The sequence below is a fragment of the Musca autumnalis genome, unplaced genomic scaffold (genome assembly GCF_047663935.1).
Source record: "Musca autumnalis isolate F117 unplaced genomic scaffold, ASM4766393v1 scaffold_3, whole genome shotgun sequence".
In the NCBI taxonomy this organism is placed as follows: domain Eukaryota; kingdom Metazoa; phylum Arthropoda; class Insecta; order Diptera; family Muscidae; genus Musca; species Musca autumnalis.
In genome coordinates, this window is record NW_027411866.1 from 158,049,969 (window position 1) to 158,062,392 (window position 12,424).

General features: G+C 36.0%; 1 protein-coding gene across 9 annotated transcripts in view; it reads right to left on the reverse strand.

Annotated features, from left to right (window-relative positions):
- Positions 1 to 11,226, reverse strand: part of ewg (DNA-binding protein Ewg) — an 80,210-nt gene extending 68,984 nt beyond the window's left edge. For 4 of the 9 annotated variants that reach the window (XM_073975109.1, XM_073975103.1, XM_073975105.1 and 1 more), the window contains exon 1: positions 10,905 to 11,222. The gene's annotated coding sequence lies outside the window, so the exon portion shown is untranslated. Of the gene's footprint in view, positions 1 to 10,904 lie in introns of all 9 variants that reach the window. The other 5 variants (XM_073975108.1, XM_073975102.1, XM_073975096.1 and 2 more) reach the window with 2 other exon arrangements.
- Positions 11,227 to 12,424: the final 1,198 nt, after the last annotated feature.

The following is a 12,424-nucleotide window of genomic DNA, read 5'->3' on the forward strand; positions in this document are numbered from 1 at the left end:
CGATTATAACAATTTTTGTCGCACCTTCCCATACAAGTGGGACCACTGTGCAGTGGTTCAAAAATCGATTTTCCTGGCTCAAAACTTCAATTTTTGTCGTCGCCAATTGTTTATTTCTATATTTAATTCGTATTAACATTTTGAAACTACGGACACTAAAAAATTAGGTCAAAATATAATAGGGTGCGGGCGCGGCGTACTCCGAAAGTAATACAAATTTCCCCCCATTTTGGAAAATATGTAATTTTTGCAAATTTTTGGTGAGAAATAGCTATTTCTCGAAAACTATAACAGATATTGTTTTTTTTTGTTAGGTAGGTAGAATTGAAAGTGATCTATTTTTTCTCAGGTACTAAATTTTAGTGAAATTCCAACTTTAGTGGACTAGAACTCTTTCGCAAAAAGATGCCTAAGAGTTTCCCCTTTAAGCCCATATATACTTTTGTACACATTCCGTCACTTTTTATTATTTTTTTTAATTAAAGTAAAAATTTGTGTTTTTATCTTGCGTTTTACGTTAGAATTATAGCTTTTTACACAAATAATAAACATTTCTTGAAATAAATGAGTATTTATATTACCCCCTGTTTTCTTAAAAAAAAATTTTCTTCTCACACGAATTGTCAAATTTGGTAGATCGATTTACTCGCCTAAGCGCAAATGTAGATAGCTGATTTTTATATGAGCAATTCTTTAATAAATATGGAACGCGTTTACGAAAAATTAGGTCTGCATGCCATCTGGCGGCAGAGCTATGGATGCCTAAATTGTTACGAATATAGACGAACGAACAAAAATTAGTTACAAAAACTGGAAGTTAGTTTTTTTTTAAACCGGGAGTAGTTTTTTTTTTTTTAATTTTTAAATAAAATGTAATTTTTTGATTTTTTAACAATTTTTGTGTTTAGTAATTATTTTTTTTTTAAATTTTTTTGTTTCCTTTTTTTATACCCTCAGCATTTATGCTAACGAGGGTATATACACTTTCATACGGGCAAAATGTGCCTCATCGAAATAATGGTTTTAGACCCCAAGTATGATTGGACGAAATGTGTTTCAGACAATTTGGAGTCGATTTAACAATGTCCGTCCGTCTGTTTGACTGGTGCGCACGATAACTATCGAATGGATCAACCGATTCGGTCCAAAATTTGGCTACCGTAATATTTTGCCCAAACTTAGTTTAAGTTCGAAGATGGGTTATATCGGTTCACTCCTTCCGGTACCTCCCCCACAAAACTTCGGAAATGTTCGGAAAAATTGTGCGCCCGATAACTCTTGAAGGGAGTAACCGATTTGGTCCACACTTTGCACATCGTGAAATTTCTACCAGACTTAAATGAGGTTCCAATATGGACTCAATCGGTCCACTCCTTCGGGTACCTCCCACACAAAATTTCGGAAAAGTTCACTTTAGGGTCATCTCTCGATTCGCTTTGATTTTTGTTTTAGCAACTTGTATTCACTGCCCCCCATACAACGGTACAAGTTTCATCGGGGGCAAGACCATACTTTCTGAGAAAATAGACTGAAAGTTGCAAAAATCCCTATGACACCGTGTGAGGTGGTTGGAGCGCAAGATAACTATCGAACGGATGAACCGATTCGATCCAAAATTTGGCCTTAGTAATATATTGTCCAAACATAGTTAAAGTTCGAAGATAAGCCATATCGGTCCACTCCTCCAGGTACCTCCCTCACGAAAGTTCAAAAATGTTCGAAAACAAGTAAAAAAGTATCAGTCGGCTTTGCCGACAGAGATATACCCTCAGCCTGTGCAAATTGAACCACTTTTTTCACAAAAAAACTTATGTATTTAGGAGGTTTCAAAATTTTGGTCGTATGAACCGACAAAAATGTTGATTAGGATTAAAGTTCAAAAATTTTGCGGAAAAGGTACTTAAAGGAATGAACCGACATAGATCATGGGGGTGCCATAGGGGGTTTTTACACCCTTCGGGCTGTTTTCTCAAGAAGTATGGACTTGCCCCTGAGGAAACTTGTACCTTCGTATAGGGGACAGTGAATACAAGATGTTACAACAAAAACCAAGGCGATTCGAGAGCAGGTCCTAAACTAAACTTTTCCGAAATTTTGTGTGGGAGGTACTCGAAGGAGTTTACCGATTGAGTCCATATTGGAACCTCATCTATCTCTGGTAGAAATTTCATAATGTGCAAAGTATGGACCAAATCGGTTACTCCTTTCAAGAGTTATCGTACGCACAAATTTTCCGAACATTTTCGAACTTTTGTGGGGGAGGTACCGGAAGGAGTGGACCGATATAATCCATCTTTGAACTTGAACTGAGTTTAGACAAAATATTACGAAAGCCAAATTTTGGGCCGAATCGGCAGATCCGTTCGAAAGTTATCTTGCGCTCCAACCACTACACACGGTGTCATAGAGGTTTTTGTATCTTTCAGGCTATTTGCTCAGGAAGTATGGACTTGCCCCTAATGAAACTTACAGCGTCGCATAGAGGACAGCGAATACAACTTGCGTAAACAAAAATCAAAGCGATTCGAGACCAGATCCTAAACTGAACTTTTCCGAAATTTTGTGTGGGAGGTACCCGAAGGAGTGGACCGATTGAGTCCATATTGGAACCTCATCTAAGTTTGGTAGAAATTACACGATGTGCAAAGTATGGACCAAATCGGTTATTCCCTACAAAAGTTATCGTGCGCACAAGTTTTGCGACAATTTTTGAACATTTGTGGGGGAGGTACCTGAAGGTGTGGACCTATATGGCCCATCTTCGAACTTAAATCGAATCTGGACAAAATATTTCGATACCCAAAATTTGAACCGAATCGATTGATCCGTTCGAGAGTTATCGTGCGCACCAGCCTGCCAGACAGACAGACAGACAGACGGACGGACATTGCTAGATCTACTCAAAATTGTCTGAAACGGATATCGTACAAACATACTTGGGGTCTAAAACCATTATTTCGATGAGGCACATTTTTGGTCGTATCAAAGTGTAAATACCCTCTTTAGCCTAAAGGCTGAGGGTATAAAAAACTGTTCGTACGGTAACTCTTGAAGATAGTGGCCAAATTGGTCCATACTTTACACATCCTAATATATCTACCAGATATAGATCAGGTTCTAATATGGACTATATTTGTCCACTCCATCCGGTACCTCCCACACTAAATTTCGGATAAGTTCACTTTAAGACCTTCTATCGAATCACTTTGATGTTTGTTGAAGCTACTTGCATTCGCTGCCTCAATTACGATGGTAAAAGTTTTTTCAGGGGCAAGTTCATACTTCTTGAGCACACAGCCCGAAGGTTGTAAAAACCTCCTATGGCACCATATGTATCTCCTCCGTTCTTTTTAGTATCTCCTCCGCAAAAATTTTGATATTTAGTCCTAATCAACATTTTTGCCGGTTCAAACGCCCTTTTTAAAGCCCCCTAAATACATACGTTTTTTGGGAAAAATTGTTTCAATATACAGAGGCTGAGGGTATATCTCTGTCGGCAAAGCCGACTGATACTTTTTTACTTGTTTTTATGGAATCTGATACATTAAGCTAAAATACATGCTCTTGCATGTATCTACCCACTGACCCGAAACCGTAGTGTTTCGGCCATCGGCTGCCAACCCTGCATCAAACCTATGCTTCTACGTAGGTTTCTATGCTGGTACAACAACAACAACGTTTAAAAACAACGATCCTATTCAAGAAATGCCAATAGACGTAACAGCATACTGTTATTTTGATAAAACACAAAAGGCGTAACCCACCTTATTTGAAAATTAAACAGCAGTACAAACAATGTATTCTTTGATTTTTGCAGCAATTATATTCCCAGAGGAAGGGTTTATTGAGTAAAATGTATAATTTCCACGGGGGGCGTATTCGGTTAACCGGTTATTTGACCCGAAAGTCTAGGTTCAAAATCGGGTTAGACCCGGTTCTGAACCGATTACTTAAAAATGGGTAACGTATGAAAGCTTATACCTATCACATGCTGTAGTTACTTTAACAGTTTTGCATCTTACTCGGCTTATTTCTCCATAGATGTAATTTGACTCTTAGGTGACGATATCTCAAGAATGGTAGCTTTTTTTCAAAAATCACAAAGACCATTAATTAATTTTTAAATCAACAACTTTTACTTTAGACTGTTTTTAATGGTCTTACAGAAAAAATCCATAACTGAAATAATTGAAGATGATGACAGAAGACCTATGCCCTGATTTAAATATGGAAAAAAATATGTTAACCGGACAAAAGGAAGTGGTTATTCGGAAGGCAATGCAAGACAAATGAAGCCCGGATGTAATGCAGGTCGTCTCGATATTGCTTATTTTTCCAAGAGAAAGAACGAACGAAAATATTCAAAATTTCAACAGAAAAAAAGATGCACGTAACCAGAATATTGAGGCGTTGATACGAAAACGTGTATATGCTCAAAATTCACGTCGTTCTAATACAAAGATGTATTCTTTGAAGTCGGATACGATTGGGCTGTAAGTTTGCAAAATATGGTCTTGTCAACCAACCCATGGTATAATAGATATAATGGGATAAATTCAACTGATTGTAGTAATCAAATAGGTCCAGAAAAAAACGCAAATTTTTTGTATTGGTTTGCTTGACAAAAAGATAGGAGATCCTGTCGAGTATTGGCTTGTGATCTGAGCAGTATAATCTATTTTAAAACTGATATCAAAGATGACTACCAGATTCTACCACAGAGAAGTTCCGGAAATTTTGGGGCAGTGAATCATCCTTAGATGTACACACAAAGGCTAAAATTGTCAAAAAAGAAAGTTCAACACCTGCAAGACTTAAAACGCTTAATTACAAGTGATTGTCATTACCTTTATGACAACATTCCTTATGAGAATTAAAAGTTACTTTTAAATTGTTACTGATCACTTAATTTGTACTAACTATATTTTGTCCATAAATTGACTCAAATACAGCAATAAACACAATATCGTCTAATACAATTGGAAATATAAGTAATTATAGTAACTGTGGGTTACGTCTTTTGGCATTTCAGAAAAATACAATACCAAAAGACGTAACCCACGCAGCAACTGAAATTCTGAAAAAGAAAACAATTAATTCGTTCGTTTCCCCGGCCAGGCAACATCAAAACACTTTTCAACGGTGGCAAAATACCCCTCAGTAATGTTGGCGACATTTCCTGAGTATTTCAGCCATGTAAAACTTCTCTACAAAAGTGGTGTCTTAGACACGCCGTTCGGACTCGTCGATAAACTGTAGGTCCCATATCATTGAGCTAATATGAATCGGGGTGCACTCATTGATATGAGAGAAGTCTCCCTTGTCCCTGGGATGTTTGTGGAACAATTATTATATGGTTAAAACCAAAAATGTTTTACAATCGATGAATCCGAGTTTCACCTATTCAGAATTCGGCAATTGTTAACATATTCTTGAGTGTTTTAGGAGGAATTCCATAATATTTGAATATTTTTCTGGTCAACTCTTGTAGCACAGTACCATTTTTAATTACTGTCTTGGCTACAATTTTTGTCCTTGTGTTCGATCGAAAATCTCAATGGTTTGGCTGCTATATGCCAAAATATCAAAAAAAACGTGCATTAAGAACTTAAAATCAAAATCGGGAGGCTCGATTTTCACCGTAGACCTATGCTCTAGTGGACTTTTTTTGCTCAGTTCAATCCCAGCAATTAGAAACGCGAAGGGCCCATTAAGGTTTTTTTCCTTCCATACAAATCGCCCCGGCCTACTTTAGATACTATTGACCTTTCCAATAATTTAGTTTTAATCTAAAACGAACAATTTTAAATGAATTCCAAATGTTAACAAAATCTTTATTTTATTTACTTTTTAAAAGCAATATTGGTAAAAATATTTATTATTTGTGTGAAAGTATGCTTTTTGTTATTTAAAATAAACAAGTTAAAAAGCATTAAGTTCGGCCGGGCCGAACTTTTCATACCCTCCACCATAAAATATTCTGAACTAAAATGGAATAATTAGTTTTCATTCCTGTTCCCAACTTTAAGTGGGTACGTTAAAATGTCAGATAATGTACTTAAAATGCTTCATTCGGGAGACCCTTTTTTATGGTGCCTATATCTAACTATGTATGTATGTTGACAATTTTTGGTGGGGTAGAAATTGGCAGGTACCGTTATATAGGTGTTATAATAAAACATGGGCCTATGTTGACAGTTTTTGAGCCTTTAATGTCAAATAACTCCTAATTCGGTTAAAAATTTTAGCTAGAATCCTCAAAATACCGAAAATCGGTAATATTATAACTAATTCGGTCTAGAAATGTGACTTAAAACGTCAAAATACTTGAATTCGGGCGGTAACGTTATATGGGGGCTATTCCAAAACATGGACCTATGCCCACTAGTTATATAAGTTTATTGAAACTTAAGAACCCTAAATGTCAAATTATAGCTAAATCGGTCTGAAAATGTAGCTAAAAACGTCAAAATACCGTAAATCGGGGGGTACCGTTATATGGGGGCTATACCAAAACGTGGACCTATGTCCACAACTTTTGTTATATAAGTTTATTGATACTTAAGAACTTTAAATGTCAAATTATAGCTACATCGGTCTGAAAATGTAGCTAAAAACGACCAAATACCGTAAATCGGGGGTTTTATGGGGGCTATACCAAAACGTGGACCTATGTCCACAACTTTTGTTATATAAGTTTATTGATACTTAAGAACCCTAAATGTCAAATTATAGCTAAATCGGTCTGAAAATGTAGCTAAAACCTTCAAAATACCGTAAATCGGGGGGCAGCGTTATATGGGGGCTATACCAAAACGTGGACCTATGTCCACAACTTTTGTTATATAAGTTTATTGATACTTAAGAACCCTAAATGTCAAATTATAGCTAAATCGGTCTGAAAATGTAGCTAAAACCTTCAAAATACCGTAAATCGGGGGGTACCGTTATATGGGGGCTATACCAAAACTTGGACCGATATAGCCCATCTTCGAACTTGATCTTCCGACGGCTAAAAAAATGGTATTCCCCAATTTTCAGCGAAATCGGTCAACAAATGCGACCTGTATGTTGCGAACGGACGGACGGACGGACGGACATGCATAAATCGACTCAGAAAGTGATTCTATATATATCCCTAGAAGGAACTATGGGTCTATCTCGCTTCCTTTTGTATGTTACATACAAATGCACTAACACATAATACCCCTTACCACATAGTGGTGTAGGGTATAAAAACGAACATTTATATACTAAAATACAAGGTGCCGACTATTGGCACATGTGATGCCGACTATTGGAAAATGGTGCCGACTACTAGCAAAAAAGCACTATTGTAACAAATTCGCAAATTTCACATGTGTTAAAAGAAATAATTCAACATTTCTTTACGTCATCGGAAAGTAAACTAAATTTCGAGGCAAATAAGCTTTATTTCATGGCAATTGGCCAAATTTTCTCGAAATGGCGAAGGATTAAAGTTAGGCAAACCCTTAAAGTGCCGACTATTGGTGCACTTACCCTACCTCAAATAAGAAATATTAAAATATATTTTATAACACCGTTTTCATTTTAAAACGTTTTTTGGTTCTCCTGTAAAGTTTTAGTTTTATCGGTTAAGTCTTAGGGCATTTGTGGTGAAGATATATATATATATATATATATATATATATATATATATATATATATATATATATGTAGGAATATACATGTAGAAATTTCTGCAATGGAAAACTTGCAAGTAATCGGTGGGGGAACTTTGTTAACGGTTAAGGGAAAGTGACAACACTTTTCTTAATATTTTTACAAGCTCTACTCGGCCTTCATTTACAGGATTTTCCATTGCAAATGTGGATAGATGATATATCTCTAGTACCGGATTGACCCGAAACCAAAAGTGTTTCGGCCAGCGGCTGCCAACCCAGCATCATATGCTGATACAGCAATAACGTAGAGCCACTCACTGTCTGGAACAACTTACTAGGTCTACAGCCATCAGACTTTGTGGTAGAGGAACAGATTGGAAAAAGTATCCTACAAATTAAATGATTAATTTTATGGAGCAGTAGGCCTATTCTGTAACTAATATCGATTGAAAAGTTGTTAAAATGTCTTTTGCTTTTGTAACAATTACAAAACAAATGAAACTGTTGTAAAATAAACAATCAGTAAAGTTGTTAAAAAGTTACGGAATAGTGTGCAGTTCACATCACGGACATTGGACAATACTTACGTTGCCTTGCTTATGCTTAAGGCCATGTTTATACTATAGCTTTTTGCAAGGTTAACATTCTTTATGAGGATTTACTTGAAATGTAAGCAATGGAATTGACATTTGAAACCCAGTGGGTATGTTAAATCCAGTTATATATAAACGTACCATAAGCTTAAAACGATAGCAGAGGTTTCCAACAATTGTAAATTTCATCCTTTTTCACTCGTCTTGCTCCATATAGTTTCGTATAATTTTTTTCTGGAAGATCTTTAAGCCCTATTCATCTTCGGATGGATTAAGTTTACACTAAATCTGTTACTCAAGTCGAGAGGTTTATTCATAGACTAATAAACGTAAAGACAAAGAAATTCTCACCTAAATTCTCTCACTGAGTGTGGATTGAGTCAGTTGTATATGCACTCAATTTTTAAAATGGCAATAACTATAAATTTTTAACTATTTATTCTGGTAAAAGACAATGTGTAGGTAATCTTGGTCGCATCTATATCCTCATATAAAAATATTCAATAAAATATTGCAATTTACACCAAAATATTGTGCAATTGAGTGAAAACGCTGCGCAGTTTCCGTAAGGGCGACACCTACAAAAAAACAAAGACATTAAAATTATTAACGGTTTTGAGCCTTAACATCAGGAAGTATGAATTTGTCCTCAGGACCGTAAGGACTATCTTTGTACAAATTTCGAAACGATGATAGGTATAATAAAAAAATGTGGATTTGTTAAATAAATTTGTTAATCGAAGCTAGATCGACTACAAATTGTCTTTCTTACAGAGATTTGGTTTTAACACATGTGGTGTCTAAAACGATTTTGATTATATAAAATGCCAACAACAACAATTTTTCCTTTATGATATCGAAAAAATAGTAAAAATTAGTAGATTGTTGCAGTTCTGGAAAAGACCATTAATTTTAGAAACTTTGAACGTCGAAAGGTGACTTCCAAAACAAACTTTTTCTATTCTGGCGCATTGTTATTATACTCTTATACCCATTGTATCCGAGATAAACGCATAATGTGATTCATTCATTGAAAAATGTTTTATTACTATTTTGCCGGGCGCAGTCAGTGACAGAGAACCAGTCAGGTGAATATGGAACAAACAATGTTTGAAACAAACAGCGCCAGCGCTGATCCTTTCATAGCATTAAATAATTACAAACATAAACAAATGAGTACCAAAAAGTTAACAAACTAAACCAAGACCGAGGAAACAATCAACTATTAAAACAACATCGCATCTCATGTGCATACGTTTGAATGTTGTTGTTGTTGGTTTTTGTTCATAAACACTACAACGTGGACAACCGGCAAATGTTTTCATAAATTAAGACCTGACATGTCAGTATGCCGTGCCGTTGCCGCCACCGCTGACACCTCTCCTCTGCCACCATTCCCGCCTGACAAGTAAATTTTACAGAGACGGAGCTTGCATTGAGCATGCATAGAAATGGGACATTCGCAATGGATGTATGTGCGGCATTTGGTGGCAAAGGCAAATTGCCGCGCATCAACTCATCAACCCATATATAATATTCCACCTATAGGTGGTCTATAGTATAAAGTATACTCCACAATCATCAAGCACACAAAGACGAAGACAGTCGAGGAGCGTCAACAGTTCTGGTTTTAGTTAAATTTTCTGTTAAATTGTTTAAACAAATTGAGCAATGGAAATATCAATTAGTTGCTAACAGTTAGCCCAACAGGGCGGGCATTTGTGTTGATTTTGATCCTCAGGAGATGTTTATATTAAACCAAGTGGCGTAAATAAAAGATAACGGTTACAAATTCAAAATTGATTCCTGTTGGCCAAGGAAACAAGGCAAATTTTTCATCGTCGCCAGCACAGTGTATATAACAGCAAATATCCACACACACATACAAATGTTTGTAATTGTTATCTAATACATATAACAAAAACGGCGATAAATGGATAAATTCGCCCCAAAAGGAAAAGAAAATTCGCAAAGAATCACGAATTGCAAATGAAAAGCTAAAAAACAACAAAACGAAAAACAACTTATTTTGTTTGTGTAATCAAAAGAAAATTTATACTCACATTCACACAATTGTAAATCAATCAAAAATTCTTCAAGTAATCACCAACCTCACACAAAGAAGCACCAAGGTGGGGGGTGGCTCTTTCGGATGGGATGGCTTCATACTTACAACATGGAAACCTACGAAAAACAATATAGGAGGGCGCTCCAAAAAAGCACCCCCTCCACAGACACATACATATTCCACTGCATATACGAAAAATGTTGTCAAGACAGACGGCGAAATGATGAAAATTCCAATTCCTTAATAGATACACATCAAAATTTCGATTTTTCACAGAAAAAGGAATCTTGGCCAGACAACATCTACAAAAAGGATAACTTGCATACATACACACACCAACACATATTCACATTTGCTGCAATCATGTATGGAATGGAATCATCATATAACCAACAGACCATTGCGCACTATTATCTTACAAGTTCCTCTCATAATTCTTATTAGAATTTCATATAATTTCCAATTAACATTTCATTGTACACTCCATCCACCACATGAAACAATGAGACATAAAAAAACAACACATAAAAATTTGTTTTTTGATAAATTTTCACGGAGCAAGTCCGTTCTGTCACGTCTGCGTGCCCAGATACGCACCTCTGACCTGCGTGTAAATTTTGTTGACAATATTTCTGCATCAGATTTTAACTCCATTTATAATTCTCGCTGCGCTTGTTGCACTTCACATTGCACTTTGTTCTTTGGTAAATTTTTCTAAAAATTCGATAGGTTTTTTACTAAAAAATTCGCTCAACATTTTCACGCAAATTGATGAAACAGAAATTTTTTCGTACTGCAAGCGAACAACACGAAAATGGAAGACAACGATTGGGTCGTCGTATTAAGGGGGTTGAAAATTTGTTTTTGGGGGGTTGGGGGCTGTGTGTTGTGTTATTTCGGTGGATAATTCTAAACGAGTGTTACCAACCGAATAGAACCGAATGAAAGATGTTCTAGTGTGGCCAACCGTTATAAAGATGTATGTAGTTAGTGCATATGTTACGTTAACGTAACGTTGTAAATTATGATGTTGTAAGGCGTAATAGTACGATTACACTAGAGTTGTTTGCCGGGTTAACCCACTTCATGAGGATTTATTTGACGTATGCGCTATGAAATTGACATTTGAAACCCAAACCCGCTGGGTTAATCCGGTAGTGTAACCGGTGTATAACATTACGTTTGAATATAACCGGATTTAACAACCCCGCTGGCTTTTAAATGTCAATTCCTTTGCGTATATGTCAAATAAATGCTCAATAAGAAGGTTAACCCTGCAAAAGGCTATAATATAAACGATGATGATGATGTAAGGCGTAATAGTACGATTACAGAGTTGTTTGCCGGGTTATGTTTGGTTTACATTTACGAAATCCACTCGATTTCAACTGTCAATTCCATTGTTTTAACGTCAAATGAAATCCAATGGATTTCAGATGAGATTTCATTTGACGTTTGAGCAATGGAATTGACAGTTGAAATCGAGTGGATTTCGTAAATGTAAACCTAGCATTATCCCACTTCGAGAGGATTTATTTGACGTTTGCGCTATGGAATTGACATTTGAAATCCAAACCCACTGGGTTAATCAGGTGGAGCCTAAAACGCCTGTTATGTTTGGTTTATAGCTCATTTAGATTAGCCATAAATCCTCGACTGGATTTAATAAATCCAGTACAAATCCCATTGCATTTAGATATACATTTTGGAGGATTTAAACGGCAGTCAGCTGATTTTTGTTCATAGCACAATTACCAAGGTAGATGCATCAGCCCATCTGATCGATTTTGCAACTTCAAACGAATTTTTTGTAAATTGATTTCGTCTCAAAAAAATCGTCAAATTACAAATTTATTGTTTAATACTGACAATGTTAGCACATTATGCTACTAATACTAACTAAAGGGCAAATAAAAGCTCTGTTTCTTTACGTTCAAGAATCTTCAAGTTTTACCACTTTTTACTCGAAAAGCGTTCCTTTACTTCTTACACCATGCAATTCATATGGGAGCAGGTTACATCTTTTACTACTTTTGCCGGTATTACCATTTTCAAAAGTAAAGGAACAGACCAAAAGAATTATTTTATCACAGTATGCCCATTAGGGTTATGACTTT